The sequence below is a fragment of the Oncorhynchus gorbuscha genome, linkage group LG08, assembly GCF_021184085.1.
Source record: "Oncorhynchus gorbuscha isolate QuinsamMale2020 ecotype Even-year linkage group LG08, OgorEven_v1.0, whole genome shotgun sequence".
NCBI lineage: Eukaryota > Metazoa > Chordata > Actinopteri > Salmoniformes > Salmonidae > Oncorhynchus > Oncorhynchus gorbuscha.
This window is the reverse complement of record NC_060180.1, coordinates 75,550,855-75,563,152: the sequence shown is the minus strand read 5'-3', so window position 1 is coordinate 75,563,152 and position 12,298 is coordinate 75,550,855. Positions and strand designations below refer to the sequence as shown.

Here is a 12,298-nt window from a genome sequence, read left to right as displayed (position 1 = left end):
AGACGAGTCGTTATCCTGACTAGACTGTGTTGCTGTGTAAATAAACCGCATCTGCCCTCCTTTCTGTTTCTGTTGACGAACATACAGTCCCGTGTTGTAGTGTGTGGATACGGGTCTAGGTCTCTAGTCCACAGTCTTCAGACCACATTTTGAGTGTCTCGGTCTTGTCTCGGTGTCAGATACATTTGTAGGATACTCGGTCTTGGGACAGTGAGGAATCATTTATTTTCAAGACCAGCAGACGAAAGAAAAAAAAAACTCATAATTATCCGCTTCTATTCAGTAAGCCATGAAACCGCGCTTCTTCGACCAGACCAAATATATACACTTCTTTCTGGAAATGTGAATAACTGAAGTTTTTATATCGATTATAGGCCTTAAGTGTGTGACAGGTTCTTGATGCTGAAAGGACAGTAATACCAACGCACTGATGTAGGAGAGTTTTTTTTGTAAAAACACAAAAGGGTCAGTGGTGGAGTGGAGGTGTATAGCTGTTTCAGTACATATACTCACTTCCCCCACTGATGCATATATCAAAGTAGTGTAGTCGAGGTATAGGACTTATCAATGATTTAGCACAACGAGAAATCATGCACAAAGTAGCCTACACCATTGCAAAGCACATGAAATAGACTATATATACACAAAATGATGTGGACATCCCTTCAAATTTGTGGATTCGGCAATTTCAGCCACACCCGTTGCTGACAGGTGTATAAAATCGAGCACAGAGACATGCAATCTCCTTAGACAAACATTGGCAGTAGAATGGCCCGTACTGAAGAGCTCAGTAACACCATCATAGGATGCTACTTTTCCAACAAGTCAGTGTGTCAAATTTATGCCCTGCTAGAGCTGCCCCGGTGAACTGTAAGTGCTGTTATTGTGAAATGGAAACATCTAGGAGCAACAACGGCTCAGCCGCGAAGTGGTAGGCGAGTAGTGTGTAAAAATAATCTGTCCTCAGTTGCAACACTCACAACTACCGAGAACCAGAAAGCCTCTGGAAGCAACATCAGCACAATAACTGTTCGTCAGGAGCTTCATGAAATGGGTTTCCATGGCAGAGCAGCTGCACACAAGCCTAAGATCACCATGCACAATGCCAAGCTTCGGCTGGAGTGGTGTAAAGCTTGCCGCCATTGGACTCTGGAGCAGTGGAAACAAGTTCTCTGGAGTGATGAATCACGCTTCACCATCTGGCAGTTTGATGGACGATTCTGAGTTTGGCGGATGCCAGGAGAATAGTACCTGCTGAATGCATAGTGCCAACTGTAAAGTTTGGTGGAGGAGGAATAATGGTCTGGGGCTGTTTTTCATGGTTCAGACTAGGTCACTTTGTACCAGTGAAGGAAAACCTTAACGCTACAGCATACAATGACATTGTAGATGATTCTGTGATTCCAACATTGAGGCAACAGTTTGGGGAAGGCCCTTTCCTGTTTCAGCATGACAATGCCTCCGTGGACAAAGTGAGGTCCATACAGAAATGGTTTGTTGGAGATCGGTGTGGAAGAACTTGACTGGCCTGCACAAAGCCCTGACCTCAACCCCATCGAACACCTTTTGGATGAATTGGAACGCTGACTGTGAGCCAGGCCTAATCGCCCAACATCAGTCCCTGACCTCACTAATGCTCTTGTGGCTGAATGGAAGCAAGTCCCCTCAGCAATGTTCCAGCATCTACTGGAAAGCCTTCCCAGAAGAGTGGAGAGACTGTTATAGCAGCAATGTTCCAACATCTAGTGGAAAGCCTTCCCAGAAGAGTGGAGAGGCTGTTATAGCAGCAATGTTCCAACATCTAGTGGAAAGCCTTCCAGGAAGAGTGGAGGCTGTTACAGCAGCAATGTTCCATCATCTAGTGGAAAGCCTTCCAGGAAGAGTGGAGGCTGTTACAGGAGAGGGACCAACTCCATATTAATGCCCATGATTTTGGAATGAGATATTCAACAAGCAGGTGTCCACATACTTTTGGTCATGTAGTGCATCTTCACGTGCACACAGCCTAGTTTCAGCGCTATATATTGTGCAGGCAATAACTCAACTCTCAACCGGTTTTGGTTGAGAGTTATTAATATCAAGGAAGTGCAGTAAAAACACAATTCCACTGATCATTTGAGAAACATAACCTCTTGTTGAAAGTTATTCTTGAAAAGGGGAGAAGCTAACAAATTAGCAACAACATCCTCTACGATAACACCTGCGGCAGCGACTGAAAATTAGCCTACAACAAAAACATTGCTAGCTAGACCTTGGGAAACGACTGCTAGCTAGACCTTGGGAAACGACTGCTAGCTAGACTGTGGGAAACTACTGCTAGCTAGACCTTGGGAAACGACTGCTAGCTAGACTGTGGGAAACGACTGCTAGCTATTGCGCAGAGGTTTCTAGTCAACTGACCCACCCATTATAAGTCAAAATGTGATTGGTTAGCCCTTCTCTGAAGGTGTAGAAGGCCTCATTGTTCCCCACTGTGATTGGTTAGCCCTTCTCTGAAGGTGTAGAAGGCCCTCATTGTTCTCCACTGTGATTGGTTAGCCCTTCTCTGAAGGTGTAGAAGGCCCTCGTTGTTCTCCACTGTGATTGGTTAGCCCTTCTCTGAAGGTGTAGAAGGCCCTCATTGTTCCCCACTGTGATTGGTTAGCCCTTCTCTGAAGGTGTAGAAGGCCCTCATTGTTCCCCACTGTGATTGGTTAGCCCTTCTCTGAAGGTGTAGAAGGCCCTCATTGTTCTCCACTGTGATTGGTTAGCCCTTCTCTGAAGGTGTAGAAGGCCCTCATTGTTCCCCACTGTGATTGGTTAGCTCTTCTCTGAAGGTGCAGAAGGCCCTCGTTGTTCCCCACTGTGATTGGTTAGCCCTTCTCTGAAGGTGCAGAAGGCCCTCACTGTTCTCCACTGTGATTGGTTAGCCCTTCTCTGAAGATGTAGAAGGCCCTCATTGTTCTCCACTGTGATTGGTTAGCCCTTCTCTGAAGGTGTAGAAGGCCTCGTTGTTCCCCACTGTGATTGGTTAGCCCTTCTCTGAAGGTGTAGAAGGCCCTCGTTGTTCCCCACTGTGATTGGTTAGCCCTTCTCTGAAGGTGTAGAAGGCCCTCGTTGTTCCCCACTGTGATTGGTTAGCCCTTCTCTGAAGGTGTAGAAGCCCTCATTGTTCCCCACTGTGATTGGGTTAGTAATAATTTGCAACATGGATTTTTTAAAAATCATTAAGAATGTCTAAAGAACCCAGATGTCCTTCTGAAATTTGAACACAGAAACACTGGACATTTTGAACTTTTCGGTCGATTTTATGGGTACCCCATGTACAGTGGATTCAGGAAGTACTCAGAGCCCTGGACTTTCCCCCCACATTTAGTATATATCCATTGTTGGGAAGGTAAGAATTTCACTGTTAGTCTCCACACCTGTTGTTTATGAAGCATTTCACTGTTAGTCTACACCTGTTGTTGATGAAGCATTTCACTGTTAGTCTACACCTGTTGTTGATGAAGCATTTCACTGTTAGTCTACACCTGTTGTTTAAAGCATTTCACTTTTGTCTAAAAACCTCTGTTTAAGATTTCATGTTTAAAGAAGCATTTCACTGTTGTCCTTTGTTTATGAAGCATTTCACTGTTCGTCTACACCTGTTGTTTATGAAATTTCACTGTTTATGACATTTCACTGTTCTCTTCACCTGTTGTTTATGAAGCATTTCATGGGTCTACACCTGTGTTTATGAAGCATTTCACTGTTTATGGATTTCACTGTTTGTCTAACCTGTTGTTTATGAAGCATTTCACTGTTAGTCTACACCTGCTGTTTATGACATTTCACTGTTAGTCTACACCTTTGTTTATGATCCATTTCACTGTTAGTCTAACCTGTTGTTTATGAATTTCACTGTTAGTCTCCACACCTGTTGTTTATGAAGCATTTCACTGTTTATGAAGCATTTCACTGTTAGTCTACACCTGTTGTTGATGAAGCATTTCACTGTTAATCTACACCTGTTGTTTATGAAGCATTTCACTGTTAGTCTACACCTGTTGTTTATGAAGCATTTCACTGTTAGTCTCCACACCTGCTGTTTATGAAGCATTTCACTGTTAGTCTACACCTGTTGTTTATGAAGCATTTCACTGTTAGTCTACACCTGCTGTTTATGAAGCATTTCACTGTTAGTCTACACCTGTTGTTTATGAAGCATTTCCTGTTGTTTGTTGTTTATGAAGCATTTCAGTTAGTCTACACCTGTTTTTATGAAGCATTTCACTGTTAGTCTCCACACCTGTTGTTTATGAAGCATTTCACTGTTAGTCTACACCTGTTGTTTATGAAGCATTTCACTGTTCGTCTACACCTGCTGTTTATGAAGCATTTCACTGTTAGTCTACACCTGTTGTTTATGAAGCATTTCACTGTTAGTCTACACCTGCTGTTTATGAAGCATTTCACTGTTCGTCTACACCTGTTGTTTATGAAGCATTTCACTGTTCGTCTACACCTGTTGTTTATGAAGCATGTGCCAAATACAATTTGATAAAAAAAAACGTTTTTCTGAATTGTCATTTAATCAATCCAGCACGTGGCAAACATTGGACAATGTCTGAGGGCCATTTCTGCATTATATGTTATTAGCCTACAATATTGGATAGTAAAATTAATGTCCTGAAATTATAGCTTTTCCAGATGTACATGATCAACATATTTTACAAAAGGTAAGTAGTTCATTACATCCACTGAAGACAGAGACAAGCTTCAGAATAATATAATCAATATTTTATTCAAAAAGAAAAAGAAAAATCACAATAATATGCATTTGCCACTTTGTATGATTCCACGTTCTGTTGTTGTTGGAACATCATGATTGGTTGTAGCTATATATAGTTATATATTGATGATACTGGCTCTGGGGTGAAGTTTACCTTTAGGTACCGATCTAGGATCAGCTTAGATCAGCTTTTGGGGACCGAGTGGCACAGAGGTCTAAAGGAGGCGTCACTACAGACCCGGGTCTGTCTCACAAACGGGCTGTGATCGGGAGTCCCAGCGTCGTCTAGGTTTGTGGAAGGGTTTGGCTGGGGTAGGCCATCATTGTGAATAAGATTTTTTTCTTTCTTAAATTTACTTGCCAAGTACAATAAAGGTTAAATTCAAAATTTGTAAGTCGCTCTGGATAAGAGCGTCTGCTAAATGACTTAAATGTAATGTAATGTAAAATTAGACACACCCCCCCCCAATCCCAACCTTAGCCATAGTAGGGAAAATGCTAAACTGACCCAAGATCAGTGTCTAGAAGCAACTATGATACTGGTAGAACAGAACTATTATGGCTTCTGAGACATTCACCTGATTGACTGACAGATCTGATCAAATACTTGTCTTTGCATGAGTCACAGATCGCACCATATCCCCTTTATAGTGAATCCCATATGGCTCTGGTCAAAAGTAGTGCACTATATAGAGGATAGGGTGCTATTTCAGACCAAAATATGTTCATCTGGACAGAGCAGTCTTGTTAGTTTGAGTCCTGGGCCTTTCAGTCAGTCGCACACAGCATTGTGGGAACTGTAGTCCAGCCATTAATTAATACAGAGGAGAATGTATACCAGTTGTGTCCATTTGCAGATAGATCACAACAATACAAGTAAAACCCACATCGAGACAAGTGTTTTTTTTAAAACAGACTGTCATTGTCTCAAACATAGCCTGGGCACAAACTATGTAACCCCCCCCATCTAGAAAGTGTTTTTAAAAACAATCTGTCAACCGTCTCAAATATAGCCTGGGTGCCAGTCGGATAGTGCCATCATGCCATCTCCATGTGGCTCAATGGGTGATATAGAGTTGCCACGAGGACAAGCCGATCTGGGACACAGGCTATTTTGAATTATGCTACAATGTTTGAATAAAGAATAACTGACAAAATGTTCAGACAAAAAACAATACAATACAACATGAATAAACTAATAATAAACTAATTTGTTGCTGAATATAGCCGATATAATCTGCCTTTGTTTGCAGTTGCTGTTGCCCAGGACAACACATACAGGACTTTGTTGTAAAAGTGGATTTAAAATGTATTTCTATCTGAGACGATGGGAGTGGAGTGAGGCGGCATTGAGGTCGGCACTTCTACCATCTACTAAAGTCATTAGAATAATAATATTGTTGTGTGCTCTAATAGGTCACATAAAGCCTACAGCAGTTTTAACTTTTTTTTTTTCCTCTCTCGGAGTGATGGATTTTCATTTCATAAATAAAATAAAAAACGCTGACCAAAAAAAAGAGAAAAGACTGTTTATAATATAATCTTAAATAGATAGCAAGACGGTGAATGAAATCAACCTGCCTGTTGTAGAGTTCAGCGAGAGTTCAAGTAATTTAATAGCCTGTTTGTTTATTATCTCACAGTAAATCTTGATCGTAATTATTTTTATTATAATAATTGCGGCATTCTGCTCATGCAAATATACATTTAATTTTTTATAATGACGGATGGGACTGACGATAGGCATAAATCTTAACTACCTCTTTTTGACTTTAATCTTCCGTTGACATCACTATTTAGGCAGTAAAGCCAAGGTAAGCACATGGAGCTCAGATTAGGAACGGCACCATAGAGAGCGCAGAGCACAGAATTAGAATCTATTACGCCAGCATTGACTTGAACGGGGAAGCCCGCTCTATAGATTGTATTTCTATAGAACAAAGACTGTCTGTAGAACAATAGGCTGGCCTGTGTAGTCTCCACTGTAGTTTACAACAGGCCCAGCAGGCAGGCACAGTAATGTAATGAAACCCATCATGACGTTGGGAGTTGGATGCTGGAGGTTTGAGGGGAGTCCTTCCACCAGGGGATTTAAAAACGGTCCTGGGCTTTACTCCTAAAAGAGAAAGAACGTTGGTTAGTGAATTTCCACTCATTTGGAATAACACAGGAAATGGCACACTAAGGGAGGCAGAAGTCGTCAGTCATGTAAATAACAGTGAAAACATAACGCAGAGCAGGACATTGGAATTGCAAGGCATCCACAGATCATTTTTAGGTCCAGTTTCCTGGACATAGAATAAGCCTTAATCGTGGACTAAAAACATTCTCTGTATCTCTGAAAGCCCTTTGTGGATCCAGGACTAAATTAAATATGTGTCTGAGAAGCGTCACACTAACAGAGAGTAACAGCAAGGAGAGTAGCACGAACAGAGCGGAGGACAAGGCCATGGAGACCTCACAGAGCAGAGGGCAAGGCCATGGAGACCTCACAGAGCTGAGGACAAGGCCACGGAGACCTCACAGAGCTGAGGACAAGGCCACGGAGAGCTCACAGAGCAGAGGACAAGGCCACGGAGAGCTCACAGAGCAGAGGACAAGGCCACGGAGAGCTCACAGAGCAGAGGACAAGGCCATGGAGACCTCACAGAGCTGAGGACAAGGCCACGGAGACCTCACAGAGCTGAGGACAAGGCCACGGAGAGCTCACAGAGCAGAGGACAAGGCCACGGAGAGCTCACAGAGCCGAGGACAAGGCCACGGAGACCTCACAGAGCCGAGGGCAAGGCCACGGAGACCTCACAGAGCCGAGGGCAAGGCCACGGAGACCTCACAGAGCTGAGGACAAGGCCACGGAGACCACACAGAGCAAGGCCATGGAGACCACACAGAGCCGAGGGCAAGGCCACAGAGTTATGACAGTCTCATCATTGGTCATGCACGGCAGACACACACGCAGCTGTAGCAGATAGCTGCGCACGCACGCACACACACACACACACACACACACACACACACACACACACACACACACACACACACACACACACACACACACACACACACACACACACACACACACACACACACACACACACACACACACACACACACACACACACACACACACACACACACACACACACACACACACACACACACACCTAGAGGACTTAAAGTAATGTAATAAATGTAAATATATGGGTTGAAAATGGCAGATTTGTGCACTAAGAAACACCTAAATTGGAACGCTGTGGCTGTACAGTAATATGCTATACATGATGTCAGAGCTCTGCTATACATGATGTCAGAGCTCTGCTATACATGATGTCAGAGCTCTGCTATACATGATGTCAGAGGTCTGCTATACATGATGTCAGAGCTCTGCTATACATGATGTCAGAGCTCTGCTATACATGATGTCAGAGCTCTGCTATACATGATGTCAGAGCTCTGCTATACATGATGTCAGAGCTCTGCTATACATGATGTCAGAGGTCTGCTATACATGATGTCAGAGCTCTGCTATACATGATGTCAGAGCTCTGCTATACATGATGTCAGAGCTCTGGCTCTGCTATACATGATGTCAGAGCTCTGCTATACATGATGTCAGAGCTCTGGCTCTGCATGTGTTTTGACTGACAACCGTTCTAAAGTTGAGCACCCCCCCACCCCCATCCCCGTCCCCCACCCCCGTCCCTCCCGCTAATTGAGCAACTTTTGCTAATTTGTCGTTGTCTAAATGAGGGAAATGCTGTATACGAAGAGGACTCGATGCCATTTGAAAGATGAGATGAGTAGGATTATAATAAATAGCGTTTTGACGTCATACAAGCAAACCAAACCCCTGTGAGTCCATTATAGTTGATGTTACAAGATGACATGGCGTCATACCATTGGTTGTTTATAGTTGATGTTACAAGATGACATGGCGTCATACCATTGGTTGTTTATAGTTGATGTTACAAGATGACATGGCGTCATACCATTGGTTGTTTATAGTTGATGTTACAAGATGACATGGCGTCATACCATTGGTTGTTTATAGTTGATGTTACAAGATGACATGGCGTCATACCATTGGTTGTTTATAGTTGATGTTACAAGATGACATGGCGTCATACCATTGGTTGTTTATAGTTGATGTTACAAGATGACATGGCGTCATACCATTGGTTGTTCTGAACAGAATTAGCTTTTTTTTTTGGTCTATTGTGAAGAAAATTCTGGATTGTCTAAACAACAACAGAGTCTTGCGAAGGTATCCACCCCCTTGGCATTTTTGTATTTTGTTGCCAGGAATTAAAATATATATTTTTTGGGGGGGTGGGGGGTGGGGGGGGGTTTGTATCATTTGATTTACACCACATGGAAGATGCAAAATATATACATGTTTGTGAAACAAACAAGAAAGACAACAAAAGAAACAGACTATTCTGGTCAGGTGAACTGTTGAGTCCTCACCTTTTGGTCTAATTATTTCCCCATTTATATCCAAACTGTTCTCTTTCGATTGTTACCATTGTTATGCATTTGCTTTTATAGTTCTTCTGTTAGAAACATTTCAATGTAGCCCTATCCATTTAGGCCCACGAGTGTAAAGGCTTAAAGAGGCCCTATCCATTTAGGCCCACGAGTGTAAAGGGTTAAAGAGGCCCTATCCATAAAGGCCCACGAGTGTAAAGGGTTAAAGAGGCCCTATCCATTTAGGCCCACGAGTGTAAAGGGTTAAAGAGGCCCTATCCATTTAGGCCCACGAGTGTAAAGGCTTAAAGAGGCCCTATCCATTTAGGCCCACGAGTGTAAAGGCTTAAAGAGGCCCTATCCATTTAGGCCCACGAGTGTAAAGGCTTAAAGAGGCCCTATCCATTTAGGCCCACGAGTGTAAAGGCTTAAAGAGGCCAACAACATGGAGAGTATGCCCACTGAATAGGTTTTAAAATGACAAAGATGTTTAAATAAAAGATGTGGCTAAATCCTTAAACCAGGAGAGGCAGAGTAACATGAAGGAGTGGGAAGGGGGACCACCATAGAGCTTCTATTCCATCATACAAGCAACCAATCAGAATCCACAAAAAAAACCCAGTAGAAGCTAAACTAGACCTGCCAGAATACTGAAACACAACAACAGTTTGCACACTGTGGAACGTTCAGATATAAACATATTACACAGAACATGCATGCATCTCCGACATGTAGAGTGAGGAATCATGCCGGCTCTATTCACTACAGTTCTACCTGCAGCGTTCAATGTGTTTAACCCCCTTGAACCCAACCCTTCCCGTGTGTTTTGGCAGTTATGTTGACGTGGCAACCAGAGAGTACCCACGGAGCAGCACAACTCACTCCTCTGACCTAGATACAACAGATTGGACCTGCCTCTGTCTACAAACACATGACAGGAAGTAGTGAAATCCAGGCTCTTTATGATGACACCACTTCCTCATTTTAGAAGCTTTGAAGAGGTTGGTCTACAGATTTTACAGATCCGATTCAGATAAGACACTTTTAATTAATCTACTAATTCACAATCAATCAGACGGATTTATTTGCAAGTTTGTGAGGCATATCGAAACTAGTGTATCCCGGTTAGAGCTGAGTCCATACAGACGAGTTACTTAACAGACCTGACATGCAGCTCTAGCTAGAACTACAGCGCTAGAACTACAGCTACAGCGCTAGAACTACAGCTACAGCACTAGGACTACAGCTACAGCGCTAGAACTACAGCTACAGCGCTAGAACTACAACTACAGCGCTAGGACTACAACTACAGCGCTAGGACTACAGCTACAGCACTAGAACTACAGCGCTAGAACTACAGCGCTAGAACTACAGCTACAGCGCTAGAACTACAGCTACAGCGCTAGAACTACAGCTACAGCGCTAGAACTACAGCGCTAGAACTACAGCTACAGCGCTAGAACTACAGCTACAGCACTAGAACTACAGCTAGGACTAGAACTACAGCACTAGAACTACAGCGCTAGAACTACAGCTACAGCGCTAGAACTACAGCTACAGCGCTAGAACTACAGCTACAGCTAGAACTACAGCTACAGCGCTAGAACTACAGCTACAGCACTAGAACTACAGCTACAGCACTAGAACTACAGCGCTAGAACTACAGCGCTAGAACTACAGCTACAGCGCTAGAACTACAGCTACAGCACTAGAACTACAGCTACAGCGCTAGGACTACAACTACAGCGCTAGGACTACAGCTACAGCACTAGAACTACAGCGCTAGAACTACAGCGCTAGAACTACAGCTACAGCGCTAGAACTACAGCTACAGCACTAGAACTACAGCTACAGCGCTAGAACTACAACTACAGCGCTAGAACTACAACTACAGCGCTAGAACTACAGCTACAGCACTAGAACTACAGCGCTAGAACTACAGCGCTAGAACTACAACTACAGCGCTAGAACTACAGCTACAGCACTAGAACTACAGCGCTAGAACTACAGCGCTAGAACTACAGCTACAGCGCTAAAACTACAGCTACAGCGCTAGAACTACAGCTACAGCGCTAGGACTACAGCTACAGCACTAGAACTACAGCGCTAGAACTACAGCGCTAGAACTACAGCTACAGCGCTAGAACTACTAGCTTTGTTTTTGGGAAACTATTATATACACGTCCTATTTCACACTGTTTGCAAGTGGAGAACTCCTCCTGGAAGGACAGTAGATTGAGTTATAATGTCTAGATGTAGGATGAAGAGGTTGGTGAGGATGTGTAGTAGCCTGTTAGTATTTCAGAAGCAAGACTCAGTGCCAGTAAGAGACGTGCTGATGATGGGGGGAAGCAGGAGCATGCCGAGGAGAGATGGAGGAAGATGAGTGGACTAGCTTCCAAGCCCAGCCCAGCTGACCACAACCGAACCATACCACGACCACATACGGTGGTCTCCTTACCTGGGTCAGTCCTCTCCCTCAGGTGTGATCTCTGTCTCTTTATGAACCACTACTTTGGTCACTGACATGTCAGGGTGCTGCTCTTTGGCCTCCTTTATGGCCTGGGCCAGAGCCTGGTGGTGCAATACCATACCAATACCAGGAGAGGGAGACAGAGAGGGGGAAGGGAGGTGGGGTGGAGGGACGGGAGGGAGGTGGGGAGGAGGGAGTTGGGGAGGAGGAGGGATGGGAGGGAGGTGGGGAGGAGGGACGGGAGGGAGGTGGGACGGGAGGAGGTGGGACGGGAGGGAGGTCGGGAGGGAGGGGAGGGAGGGGGGAGGAGGGACGGGAGGGAGGTGGGGAGGAGGGACGGGAGGTGGGTGGGGGAGGTGGGGAGGGAGGTGGGTAGGAGGGAGGTGGGGAGGAGGTGGGACGGGAGGGAGGTGGGACGGGAGGGAGGTGGGGAGGAGGTGGGACGGGAGGGAGGTGGGGAGGAGGTGGGACGTGAGGGAGGTGGGGAGGAGGTGGGACGGGAGGGTGGTGGGTAGGAGGGAGGTGGGGAGGGAGGAGGTGGGTAGGGTGGGAGAGACGGGAGGAGGGACGGGGGGAGAAGAGATGGAGGGAAGAGGGACAGAAGG

At 44.7% G+C, this 12,298-nt stretch overlaps 1 pseudogene; it reads right to left on the bottom strand.

The window, feature by feature from the left end:
* Positions 1-5,662: 5,662 nt before the first annotated feature.
* Positions 5,663-12,298, bottom strand: part of LOC124042185 — a 97,811-nt pseudogene continuing 91,175 nt past the window's right edge.